The sequence below is a fragment of the Tachypleus tridentatus genome, chromosome 11 (genome assembly GCF_004210375.1).
Source record: "Tachypleus tridentatus isolate NWPU-2018 chromosome 11, ASM421037v1, whole genome shotgun sequence".
Classification (NCBI taxonomy): Eukaryota; Metazoa; Arthropoda; class Merostomata; order Xiphosura; family Limulidae; genus Tachypleus; species Tachypleus tridentatus.
The window spans coordinates 92,950,797-92,965,083 of NC_134835.1; the positions used below are offsets into that span (position 1 = coordinate 92,950,797).

General features: G+C 35.1%; 1 protein-coding gene across 6 annotated transcripts in view; it reads right to left on the reverse strand.

Moving 5' to 3' along the window:
* The window catches only part of LOC143232773 (uncharacterized), an 89,012-nt gene extending 77,855 nt beyond the window's left edge, over positions 1-11,157 (reverse strand). For 4 of the 6 annotated variants that reach the window (XM_076468618.1, XM_076468617.1, XM_076468615.1 and 1 more), the window contains exon 1: positions 10,992-11,147. The gene's annotated coding sequence lies outside the window, so the exon portion shown is untranslated. Of the gene's footprint in view, positions 1-10,991 lie in introns of all 6 variants that reach the window. The other 2 variants (XM_076468619.1, XM_076468616.1) reach the window with 1 other exon arrangement.
* Between the last annotated feature and the right edge of the window lie 3,130 nt (positions 11,158-14,287).

A 14,287-nucleotide genomic window follows, 5' to 3' on the forward strand; every position in this document is an offset into this window, starting at 1 on the left:
GGTAAAAAAGTAGCCCAAGAGTTGGTGGTGGGTGGTGATGACTTCACTCTAGTCTTACACTGCAAAATTAGGGACGGCTAGCGCAGATAGCCCTCGAGTAGCTTTGCGCGAAATTCAAAAACAAACAAACTTTGGATCATACTTTTGCTGAACAAACAGAAGGCAGTTGATTGATAATTTTTCAAGTCCAAATTTAAGTACTATAGATTAGTTTATCAATCATATGTTTTCACTAGAAGGTGTAAAAATGGTGCAAAAATAAACAAGGATAGATTTCTCTTACATTCTTCACTAGATGAAGGCACTTTTCACGAGTCGAGTTGAAGATTGCATATCACGGCTTATAATATTATTTGCATATACGTATTAATTTCACATTGATGTAGTAGTGTTTTCGCATGTCCAGTGTTCTACTAGAAAGCTCAAATACATCTAATATCTTATATTACTTCCATAGTTTTATATTGGCGCAAATTAGTACTTGTATATTCGAACCCCCAACCCTCAGCTTACACCACCCACCACCAACTCTTGGGCTACTCTTTTACCAACGAATAGTGGGATTGACCGTCACTTTATAACGACCCAACGGCTGAAAGGGCGAACGTGTTTGGTGTGACGGGGATTCGAACCCCCAACCCTCAGATTACGAGTCAAGTGCCTTAACCACCTGCCCATGCCGGACCGCAAAACAGACACTCTGAATCTCTCATACAATGAAAAAGCGTACAACATTTATTACGTAGGTTTTAGTTTATGTTTTGACTTCTCTAACACAATTAAATGTCTACTGGGGGTGAGGATGAAATGATACATGTAACATAAAGTAACATTTATATGAAAATTTACAGAAACCCACGATATTTTCTCCTTTCTCTCGCTCTTTTTTTATATTGTGAACACCTTCCGTTAAGTAAAAATAGTCGATTTAATTTGAATCTGTGATGAATTGGTTGTGTTAAAACTAGTGTTATTGTTGAATGTTATGGTTTTATACAAAAATATTAATATTACTGCTTGCTGAAAAGACGTCATTATTTTCTCTGAATGACAGTTCGACTTTATTTCTGTGGTGTTAAACACTGCAGTGGGTAGTGAGATTTATACTTCAGAATTACATAATTCTCAAAAGAAAAAGAGTAATGTATTTTTTGTCACTCACTATTGGTATTGCATGATACATGTACAGCATAAGTCGCATGTCTTCCGTCTTAAAACTCTTGTCTTTCATCAACTTATTTATATACGTTGATGGAATTCCATAAATGACGTTCTGGTAGCACTTGGTTGTGGCTCAATTGTTACGTAGAAGATCATGTTAAGCTTCGTGTCTTGTTTGTTGTTATTGTGTGTACTCAGTGCTTTATATATTTTTTAAATATTTTATAAGTTCTTCTGCTTTAGTACTGGTCACTGGCCGTCATGCTTTAATATTTCTATGGTGGAAATCTGTTAGATAAAGATCCATTGCCCGTCCTTGTTATGGCGAACAGCAATGACGTATAACTCAGACGGAAGGTTCAGGTTTGAGTAAACCTATATGTCATTATCTCGGAAGTTTGGTATTGTTAGTATTTATCAACAGTTACTAGTTACTTATCAACAGTTAGCAGTTAGTAAAATCTAATAATATGGGTGGTTCAAGATTCATTTGCACGTTTTGAGGTTCGTATGGTGAGTGACTTAATTTGTCTTCTTTTAACTGTTCTAGATTACAAAACCACACATTTTCTCTGAAAATTTGTTTTTACTTTAACAATTCCTAGGTGTTCTTGGTATTGTCTATTTGGTAACCACTAAGTGAGTTGTCTTTGGTGACTGGCTGTTTTACAACACCTTAGTGCTATTGATGACTGGCTGTTTAAAAACACCTTAGCGCTATTGATGACTGGCTGTTTAAAAACACCTTAGTATTAATGATGACTGACTGCCTGACAACCTCAATGCTATTGATGACAAGCTGTTTAACAACACCTTGTTTTCGTAGTATCTAGCTGTCTAGCAACACCTTGGTGTCTTTGGTGACCGGTTGTTTGATAACACCTTGGTAACTCTTGGCTTTTTGTGTTGACATTCTGGTGTCCATGATATTATATAAATAGCGAGAATATAACAATGCTGTGTCCTTGTTATAAAACAAGCATGACGGTCTCTTTATGTTAACGACTTTAATCTTCTATGTTCTTTTTAGAACTTCCGAGACTGATTACAGTGTCTCACTTTTGACTGTCACATGTTTTGTTTATTGTATTTCTAATACTTTTGGAGTTTAGCTTTCTGTTAAGTAGTATGAATATTCTATCTTTTCTGTTTTGATGGGTTTGAAATTCCGGTAAACGACAGTTTGCTTAATTCTTTTTCTTTTCTTTTTTTTTGTTTATGAATGACTTACGTCCTATAGATGTGGTGTAGATATTACGTTCAGCCCACGAGTGTAGTTTGTATCTGGAGTTATTAAAAAATAAACTTTTAGCCTTTCTGACGTGGATCCTACGGCTATAGTGGAGATACCGACACCATGTTCAGCCCATGAGGGTAGTTTATATCTGGAGTTTTTAAAAATAAACTTTTAACCTTTGTGACAAGGATCCTACTGCTAAAGTGGAGATACAGACACCATATTCAGTTTGTTTGTTTGTTTTTGAAATCTTGCACAAAGCTACTGGAGGGCTATCTGTGCTAGCCGTCCCTAATTTAGCAGTGTAAGACTAGAGGGAAGACAGCTAGTCATCACCACCCACCGCCAACTCTTGGGCTACTATTTTACCAACGAATATTGGGATTGACCGTCACATTATAACGCCTCCACGGCTGAAAGGGCGAGCATGTTTGGCGCGACTGGGACGCGAACCCGCGACCCTCAGATTACGAGTCGCACGCCTTAACACGCTTGGGCATGCCGGGCCAACACCATATTCAGCCCATGGGGTTGTTAAAAATAACTGTCAAGTGGTGAACGTAATTGTCTTAGTATGCTATCTTTACATTTTAACGGTGCCTAGTTTCTATATTATCAGATCAAAGTACATTACTACAGTAATACACTGCTGGTCTTAAATCTTAAGGCCAATGAACATAAAGAAAAAATAAGCATTTTGCGTTTTAGACTCAACCACTTATTTGAGTAGAGTTTCGAAAGATGAAAATAAGAAAAAGGAAAATAAAAACCTTTTTAGCATGTAATAGGGAAAATGTGAACACTATGAAATTAGCCTAAATACTAGCTGGTCAAAAGTTTAAGACCATACTGAAACGAAGCATTAATCGGTAAACACGTAACGAAATTTAGTCATTTGTGTTCAAGCATTAGATGTTGTCAACATCTCCCACTGACATCTCCTGTGTTACATTGAGTAAAAACATGGCAAAGGCTAAAAGGTTAACAGAGTTTGAATGTGGCAGAACTGTCGAGCTGAAAAAGCAAGGTTTCTCTCAACGTGCCATCGCTGGTGAGATTGGGCGTAGTAAAACTGCTGTTTCAAATTTCTTAAAAGACCCTGAGGGATACGGAACGAGAATTTCAAGTGATCGGCCATAGAAAATTTCACCGGCGTTGAGCAGGAAGATTGGACTGGTTGTCCGGCAAAACACCAGCCGATCGTCGAACCAGATTAAGGCTCTTACGGACGCAGGATGCAGCTCAAGAACAATAAGAGGGCATCTACGAGAGAAAGGCTTTAAAAAACCGTAAACGTCTTTGAAGGCTACTCCTCCTTCCACACCACGAAATAAATATTTCTCAGCTCAGTTAAACATTGCTGAGAAGCACCAAACATGAGACATAGAAAAGTGGACGAAAAGTGGATGGTCCAGATGGCTTACAACGTTACTGGCACAATAAGGATATCCCACCGGAGGCATTTTCTACACGACACAGTGGAGGAGGTACCATCATGATCTGTGGTGCTTTCTCCTTCCATGGAACAATGGAGTTTCAGGTTATACAGGGGCGTCAAACAGCAGCTGGCTACATTGGTATGTTGGAGAGAGCATTCTTACTGACTGAAGGTCCTCGCTTGTGTGGAAATGATTGGATCTTCGAGCATGTCAACGCTGCAATCCACAATGCCCGCAGAACAAAGGACTTTTTCATGGCAAATAACGTGATTCTTTTGGACCATCCAGCGTGTTCGCTTGAACTGAACCCCATTGAAAATGTTTGGGGTTGGATGGCAAGGGAAGTTTATAAAAATGGACGTAAATTTCAAACAGTGCATGATCTTCGTGAAGCCATCTTCACCACTTGGAATAACATTCCAGCATGCCTTCTGCAAACGCTTATATCGACCATGCCAAAGCGAATGTTTGAAGTTGTTCGCAATAACAGCCGTGCAACTCACTACTGAGACCTCTTGTTGGGTATTTCCCACCCTGTTTAGGATTTCTTTTTGGTATGGTCTTAAACTTTTGACCAGCTAGTATTTAGGCTAATTTCATAGTGCTCACATTTTCGCTATTAAATGCTAAAAAAGTTTTTTATTTTTATTTTCCCTTTTCTTATTTTCATTTTTTCGAAGCTCTACTCAAATAAGTGATTGAGTAAAACAACGCAAAATGCATATTTTTTCTTTATGTTCATTGGCTTTAAGATTTTGGCCAGCAGTGTACCTTTGAATACTTTTTGTGGTGTGTGATTTTCCTTATTTTCATTTGTAATTGGTCCTTTTCAGCTCACGAAGAGGATGTGCAGTGATAACAAGTACTGGTATGAACCATCTGGAAAACTCTTTAGACGAGTGTGGGAATTCAGTTTATTTAGTAGCTCTGACTTTTCTGAATTTAGATATATATATATAATGTCATTACTATTATATCAAAAACATCCTAGTCTAGATTAATTAAACTTTCTCTTTCCTCGTTATATGGTTAAATGGCTAAAGTGTATTACAATACAGTAAACGAATATATCGAAATTCAGCTTTGTATATGTCACGAGGTTTACACTTGAGCAAAACATGATAGGTCTCCGATGCTATCGAGTTGTTAATTTCATTCAAGTCCTGTAATAGTTGCCGATGGTTGAAATGACCTGTTTTATCTTCTTTTATTACTGTTATTTTATCAGTACTGATAAAGAAGATTGATAATGAGTTCAGGTTTCTGTGTATACATGTAGTGCTTTTATATCTACATTTTAGAGATTGTAGAAATAAAAAAAGGCATATTTGTACCTAGACTTAAGAAACTTTAACTGGATAAAGTGTTTCGGTTCAAGATCTTCTTGGTTCAATTCTTGTGATGGGCACAGCGCAGATAGCCAATTACAAAACTTTGCGCTTAAACCAAAAATCGAAACGATTTAGATGTAAAGTACCCAACGACAGATCTCTGGATTTCGAAACCCTGCAATATCTCAAAATATTTTTCCTGTTTGAAATTGTGGGTACGTTAAACAAGTGTGGCCCGCCATGGCCAGGTAGGTTAAGGCGTTCGACTCGTAATCCAAGGGTCGCGGGTTCGAATCCTTGTCGCACCAAACATGCTCGCTCTTTCAGCCGTGGGGCGTTATAATGTAACGGTCAATCCTACTATTCGTTGGTAAAAGAGTAGCCCAAGAGTTGGCAGTGGGTGATGATGACTAGCTGCCTTCCCTTTAGTCTTACACTGCTAAATTAGGGACGGCTAGCGTAGATAGCCCTCGAGTAGCTTTGCGCGAAATTCAAAAACAAACAAAACAAAAGTTAAATAAGTGACACTGCCAATCTCTCAGTGTAGGTGACAAATCAATATTTCAACATGAGAAAAGATAGCATGAGTAACAACTTGTTTTACTGCTAGTACGAAAAAATTGACTGCAGTAACGTTTCTCTTATTGCGATTTTAGCTGACCGGAGTTGTTCTGTACACGTATGTGATATTTTCTGGCCAGAGTGCAAAGAAAGTATTTTGTAGGCTAGTCTGAAGTTTTGATATAAAAGGTTATTTTACTCGAAACTTTAAAACAAATGGCTTTATGTACAGAAATAGTTCAGTTTGACATTTTTATTTATATGTTTTGTTGAAAGTTAAGAACAAAACCACACAATGGGCTATCTGTACTCTGCCCACTAAGGGTATCAAAACTCAGTTTCTAGCGTTGTAATCTGTAGACTTACCGCTCTGTCAATAAGGGCGTTATTCCTGTGACTTTAATATGTTTTGATGTAGCGTTATTGTAAATAAACCGCACATAAAAACTAGAATATTTTGAATTTAACTGGTGCTGTCGGTATAGCTGATGAGTGTGAGACGTTATTTTTAAAAGCTAATGGTATATATGTGTTTATACGTTCAGTCCTAGTCATATTTACTAATATAATCCCTTTCATACTATATTCTATGTCGAATTCTGTTAAAACTATAAATTATGATTTAAATTCAAATTAACGACACCTAGAATATGTTTGTAAACATACATATGCATAGGTATTTATACTAAACAGAATCAAAAGAGTTTGTTGACGTGTTAACTAATCACAGTGACAGGAGTTTTACTCTCAGATTCACATGTTTGTGTGGAGAAACAATAGAAAATTTGAAATGTAATACCCAGTGCCAGTAGAAAATATCAAAATAAGGTTTACCCTAACTGTAATGCCTGTCTTCGGAAACAAATGTCTTATTATCACCTAGGACTGTTTGTACTTTGGTGAAACACAGCATTTTTGTGCAAGATGTTGTGTTTTTTAGACCCTTTGTTTGCGTTAAGAAGTAATAAAAATTAAAAACTGTGGTACTCTGAACATTCGGACAAACATGTAATAACAATAATGAAAGATAAGATAAGTATATTGTTTCACAGAAGGGTAGGTGGTATTTTGTTTTACTTTCATATACACAGGATAGTGTAATATTAGCTAATGGGTATTTAGTAATATTAAAATGAAAAATATGCAGTATATCTGTGAGATGTGAACATGTAAGAGAAAGTCTTTTGGACTGAAAAAGAACATAGGGTGATGATATAATTTATATGAGTGCACATACCAAAACGCCCTTCCCTAGTTCTGTCTTATAATGTTAAAAACCATGTTTCAGTACATACTCATTGTGAGAACAACACATTTGTGTGGCTTTGTACTTAGTAAAAACAAACAAAGAAAACGTGCTAAAACCTAATATTTATGGGGCTTTCACCGTTCAGTTGTAACAGTCGTCTGAAATAGCGAATCTCTAACAAGTTTATTGTCCAACAATAAATTTATTATTTATTAAAGGGTTAGTGATATACCTGAAATATTTCAAAACTGCTGTAGGAGTTAGACGACCAACATGATTTATGAGCATTTTCTCATTCTGAAAGACTTGAGTAAGGAAGATAAACAGTAGCTACTCACGTTTTCTCAGCTGTCTCTGTTGGTTTGATGTAATTATATTTGTTTGGTCGGAAATCACCATTTACTTTGCGCTACATTTACCTTGCTTCTTCAACACATCACGAACTGTCTAGTCTTGCCTTTGGAAAAATACTCTATTGTTCCTTCACAAAAATCTTCCTCTCGCTTCAGGTGGAATTTCCCTGGAAGACTACAAGCTCAGAATTATTAGTTGGATTGCCATTCATAACAGCAACTTTGTTGGACTTGTGTTTATGAAGGAAGTTTAAATGTTTAATGTATCCTTCAACACGTGTACGTCATCATGAAGATAATTTATGATTATCCGTCTTCCGTTGCAGGTGGAGCAGAAAAGCACTAAGAGACCTCTTTGGTAATTAAAGTGTAGAGCCACGAAATTATTATGAAACAACTCCTATCAAAAGAGTTGCTAAGATCCTAAAATAATAATTAACATTAATAATAAGAGTCTTAATCATGAATAACTAGTAAACTACAAAATTATTACGGGTATCTAACAGTTTAGATTTAGGTATACTCATCACACAGACGTCCCACATATACTCCAATAATGTAATTTTGTACATATTTTACATACACTCCAGTATTAAGTTCCCGCATGGCACAACGGTATGACTGCAGACTTAACGCTAGAAACCTAGTTTCGATACGATACACGTGGTGGCAGAGCACGGATGTCCCATGGTATAGTATTGTTCTAATTTATATTACATAACACAAATACAACAGTGTAATTTTGTTCCTGTGTATTCACATGCACTCACGGGGATCAATGACAGAATAGAGTTCTGGTTGGAGCATTCTATATGTTATTTGTGATTACTTTTTCCTTAGTCGCTTAATAATCAGCAAATCTACACAAGTGGACATTATTTATCATTATGTATAACTAGCAGCTTCTGTTTAATATTAATTATCTCCTAGACTATCAGAAGTGACTATCGATTTTGTTTTTACTACCGAGGTTGCATACCATCCTTGTTGGGACATCTTAGGTGTTAATGTATCATCAATAATTTTTCAGGAAGATTTACGTGATAGCAAACCTCTCCTCTTCAGGTAATTATCCCTAATTTAGTAGTGCAAGGCAGCTAATCAACAACACCCACCGCCTATTCTTGAGCAATTATTTTGCGAACAAATAGTTGGATTCACCGTCAAATATAACGAGCGAGATGAGCGCCCTAACCACCAGGTCATGCTTGGTCCAAGAAAAAAACAGAAAAAGGCGAATGTGATTCGTTTTTTGTCAAATTCACTTTATCACATGAAACATTCCTTATGGTCACCAGGTATTTTGATTTTAATTATATACATATATATATATAATAATCAGAAAAACAAAGTATCATTCACGCTCGATTTGTCCGTATTTTGTGAGTTACACAAGTCCAATTCCACCTTTTTTCCTATAATACTTCCTCTTCCGTTTGCCCGCTTCAATTTTAATTGAATTTAATCACTGACATAGGTATAGATAGCTCTTAAACTTCAGCGCTTTTCTCTACTATATAAAGACCTTTCAAGGTGAGAGTTTCCAGGCCCAGATTTGGCATAGTGTTATGTGTGTGACGCCACATCATTCATATCATTATGACGTCAAACTTTGAGGGATTTGAATATGAAAGGATAGAAAACTCACGTGGTAGGAGACGCGGAAGTGCATTCGCACCACATAAACGCTTATGAAAAACAGGTTTAAAATTAGCACAAATTTTTGCTTGGGAATTATTTCAAAAACTCACTGAAGATATTAGTTATCTGTAAAGAAGAGAACGACCTTTCCTTAGTAAAAGAACAGGAGTGTATGTAATCACTTGTTCATCGTATATTTTAATATGTTATCCAAAGGCACCAATATGTAACACGTTTGTTCAGTTATATATGTAGTCGGTTCAGGAGTAATACGTAGCGTGTTCCTGACAAAAGAAATTTTATATTTCTTTTATTTATGGCCAGTTTTATATGATATAATTTTAAATTCCAGTAGTTTCTCATTATTCTTGACGGGCTTTTATGCTAGTATATGTATATATATCTCAAGATGAATTCGAAACATATTACCGTTGTTCATTTCATGTAATAATTACCTAGTGTTAATTTCTGTTCTATAATCCAACTATTCGTTGATGAAAGAGTAGTCCAAAAGTTGGCGGTGGGTGGCATTGAACTGCTTTCTTCCCTTTAGTCTATCATTGCTGAATTAGGGACGACTAATGCAAATAGTCCTCGAGTAGCTTTGTGCCAAATTAAAAACGAACCTTGCTTTTTTTCCACTTTTCAGGTCGGTAAGATTGAGGGCTTAAAAAATAAACTTTGAGCCTCGATTCCTGTGGTAGGTAGTACAGATAGCTCATTTTGTAGGTTTTTTTGCTTAAACAAAACAGAATAAAACATTTTTTCTGAGTCATTAATTGTTAATAAAAACATTCTAAGTAAATCAGCTTAAATCAAATTAGTTTATATAAAAATACGTCTGAGATGTAAAAGCCTGGCGTGTCGAGGTGGTTAAGACATTCGACTCATAATCTAAGGGTCGCAGGTTCGAACCTCCGTCGCACCAAACATGCTCGCCCTTTCAGCTGTGGAAGCGTTACAATGTGAGTCAATTCCAGTATTTGTTGATAAAAAGAGTAGCCTAAGAGTTGGCGGTCAGTGGTGATGACTAGTTGCCTTCCCTCTAGTCTTATACTGTTAAATTAGGGACAGCTAGCGAAGAAAGCCCTAGTGGAGCTTTGCGTGAAATTAAAAACACAAATTTTATTGCTCATGTTATTACATCACAGATGGAGATTTATTGCACATTTCTACACTTTCATACTTATTTAGACCAGATGATTACGTTATTGTGTATGTTATTACATCACAGGTGTAAATCTAGAGCATTCTCATACTTGTTTAGAACAACTGATTACTTTACTGCCCATTTCGTACGTCACCGATAGTCACTGGCTGACTAGACCAGTTAGGTTTACGGCTACTACGTCACCGTTGTAGACTTAGTGCACATTTCTACATTCATATTTATCAATACCAGCTGCTTGCTTAAGTTTAGTTGTCCATATTATGAAGGCACTGGCGTAGTTTTTGTCCCCGTGCACATGTAAATATATACAATTAGTTGAAAATTTATGCTGGTTGATATTTCGTATGCAAAAAGTGGTTAGTAGATTGCATATCCCCAAATATTCGTTAACAATTGCTATTAACCTGCCGATATATTGAATTGGTACAACAATGTCAACATATAAACGTAAAAAAAAATTGTTGTTTACTCATAGTAATGAATTAACAATACCAATGTCTCAACTCTACATGAATTAAGTGGACATGAAACTTGAAAATGGTTAGAAATTTAGTGTGATTTAGACTGTTGAACACCTATATTATAAACAAAATATTGTTCGTTCAACAAACGCACATAATGATTAAATATTTGTCACATTATGTCAGATATTTTTACGATTTGATATTGACTGTGAAAAACATTAATCAAAAGGTATTGTAGCGTAGTACATCTGCGCACAATTTATGCTGATATAATATTTTCAGTCATACGCTATTTAAGTAATAACAATAAGTCCATAAGAAATCAAATATATACATACGAATACGATCTCTGATTTATAAGTAACATACAATATTATGACTCACCCTCTATTTTCTGTAATAACTGTACGTATGGATGACTTACGAGTAAGACTAGATACGTGTGTTCTCGCTAGTTACTTACGTTCATAAAGTAGGCGAGGCACATTTCCATAATACTAAATACGCCTTAAAGGTTATACAACATATAGAATGCATAAACCTGCTGAAAATACTTACTTCTTATCAGATGTAAGATATGATACTAGCTTCGTAACAATTTTACTGTGTGGACAGAGTATTCCCCACTGGTGTTGATAGGTGAATAGTTATCGCGAAGAAGCATGATTCAGGAATACATCTGATGGCTGATAAACGGCGTATACTGTCGTACAGTGTAGCTTCACATAAATAAGGTGCAGTAACCAAGACCTAGAGCTTATCAGCAATTGTTAACTAGCCCTTTACACGAGACCTCCTTTAATAAATACACATTTACACAGCTACCAAACGTATGTCTACGTATGCAAGTTTACTTATATCATAGTTCTAGTCTATTTTGATTGAGAGTAAATCGTCGAAGAGAGATGGTTGTGATTAAAGTTGGATTTCTGTCAGTAGTTATTAAGGTTAAAAACAACTGTTAAAACATGCACTACATTCAGCAGTTAAACAAGGTATAGGCTACATTGTTTTCTTAATTACATTATCTACTTGAGTGACAAGTGCATAATTAATTTTTTCTATATATAATCACACAGTTGACTCGTTTCTAAACAACGACTACATTCGTTGAAGCCCCACTTGCATAGCATGCTCACTGGAATTATGGGATACTATTAATAAATTTTCCTTCTGCATGTAAACCGGTAGTATTATAAGGATAAACTTAGTATTACCTGCAGAAGATCCTGTTAATTCTGTGGTGAAAAACCTAACGGAAGAACACACCTTTTAATAACTAGTTCTCTTTACGATTCGTTAAATTTATAGAATTAAGCTGGCGTTGCAATATAAATGACCAAATTAATGTACATAGACAAACAAATAAATATGTATATATATATACAAACTTGTGAAGTCACGTAAAAACCTAGCTTGGTAAAGGTGGTTTTGCTTGGATCTTAAGATGGTAGCCAACCTTATTAATGGTAAACTTACAAGCATTTCGTTTGCTATTAAGCACAAAGAAATATAATGGATTATATGTGGTGTGACCGCCAGGTGTATGAAACCCCATTTTTAGTATTATAGCTCTCAGATTAACTGCTGAGCTACCGAGGTGGGAGAAGGTGCGTAGATTTTCAAGAAAGGCATAAAATTGACTGTTAGAAACTTATGTCTCTTGCTGACGGAAACTAATTTTATTCTTTTTTGTTATTAAATAAAGGTGAATAAGCAAGAGTTATTTAATCAGTAAAGCTAAAACATAGTAGTGTCAGAGCGAATCTTAACTGTAACGAACACCCGCTTACTTATTGGTCGGTAAGCATAGAGTTAGGCTTAAGATAACTTCTTCAAATGTGAAAGTTACATTAAATTTTAAAATTAACATTACCCATATAAAATTGTATAGCAAAAGAGAAAGAATAAAGCTAGGGTTAGGCATAATATAAGTTGTTCAATGAGAAAGTAAGGCTATGCTTAAGACAGCTTTCTCAAAGACAAATAATAAAATTAGAACTGGGCTTAGGGTAACTCGCTCGAAGAAAAAAAATCCTTAATTACAGTCTCGTCAGTTTTTTCGTGCAAATAATATGACCTTTTTTTGTAAGTTGTGGCATAAACATTATGAAAAAAGATTTATGAGCTTGACAAAGGCTATTTTTATTTTTTTTCGATAATTACGAGTCATGAATAAGTGATACCCTAAAATATGTTGGATAGAAATGGTCTAAATCGACGTAAATTATCACAGTACTTTTTTATATGAAAACAATTTTGCAAACATGTTCTTTTTTTCTTCTCTAAAACTCAGGCTACGTAATTAGGTAATAATAGAACCGTCCAACAGGTTTTCAGTGAAGATAACTGGGTCAACCATTATATATTCATTGTTGGTCAGTGCTACATAAATCGATTCTCCCTTTTTTAAGTTGTTACTATATACATATACATATATATGTATAGTTCTCCTCATACCAAAATAATCTTCGACCTGTACGATTGTATATTTAAGCTTGGTTTCCATTTAATTTGCAGTAGTGTCTCTGCTTATAATTCTATTATTAAAATAAAGCTCCAATGAATAGCAATAACGAGAGTTGCCTTAATGATAAAACATTAACTATATTCGCAGATGGTTACATAATTGTAATTTTTAATGTTACTGAGTAGAGTCAGTCGACCAAATAAATATTCAAAATTGAAGAAAGGAAGATAATTATTAAAACTAATTCCAGCGTTACTTAAAAAAAATCAACAGATGTAATATTAACATCATAACCTTTTGATATGAGCCAATGAAACTAATGTTTTAAAAAGAAAATTATAGAAAACTACTGATATATGATTCAAGAAATAAAGTATGTCATTTTTTTTTTCAGATAAGGAGTGTGCGTGTGTGTATGTGATTTCTTATAGCAAAGCCACATCTGGATATCTGACGAGTCCATCAAGGGAATCTGAAATCTGACCCCTGATTTTAGCGTTGTAAACCCGTAGACTTACCGCTGTACCAGCGGGGGACTCCAGATAAGGAGAAAAAAGAGAAAATTTTCAAATTATTTTTGTTTCATATAGGGTAAGAACTGATGAAAAGCATAAGTTTTTATATAAAGATGTATTAAATTTTGCTAGGAGTTACATAACTGTCTAATTAGAAACTTGTCCAATAAATTAAGCCTCGCTATGATTTGTAAACCTGTCCAAATAGAACATTCGTGCCCTAAATTAGACCTCTATCGAATTTACACATCGTCAAATGAGGACAACCATAGCTGATAAGTTAACGAGTGTTAAAACATTGTCATTTTCTAAATACAGATTAATCATATTTTTTTATGTTCGCGAAGCATTTCATAAGGACAGTTTAACATCACGATTAGTTGACTGATGAGGCTGTGAAGTTTTATCATCGACTTTATGTAAATTTCATGAAGTTTATTTATAAGTACAACTCAAAGTAAAAATTATAAATTAAGTTTCTCAACATTTTGTTGAGCGACTTTATAATATAAGTGTATCTTTCTACCGTTTTTTATTTTTAAAAACGTTTAACCAAAGTCATCAAATAAATAAAGCTGGCATCAGAAAGCACACTAAGTAAATGAAATATTTAAGGAAAAGTTTGTTGTTATTTTTTTTTAAATTTCGCGCAAAGCTACTCGAGGGCTATCTGAGCTAGCTGTCCCTACTTTAGC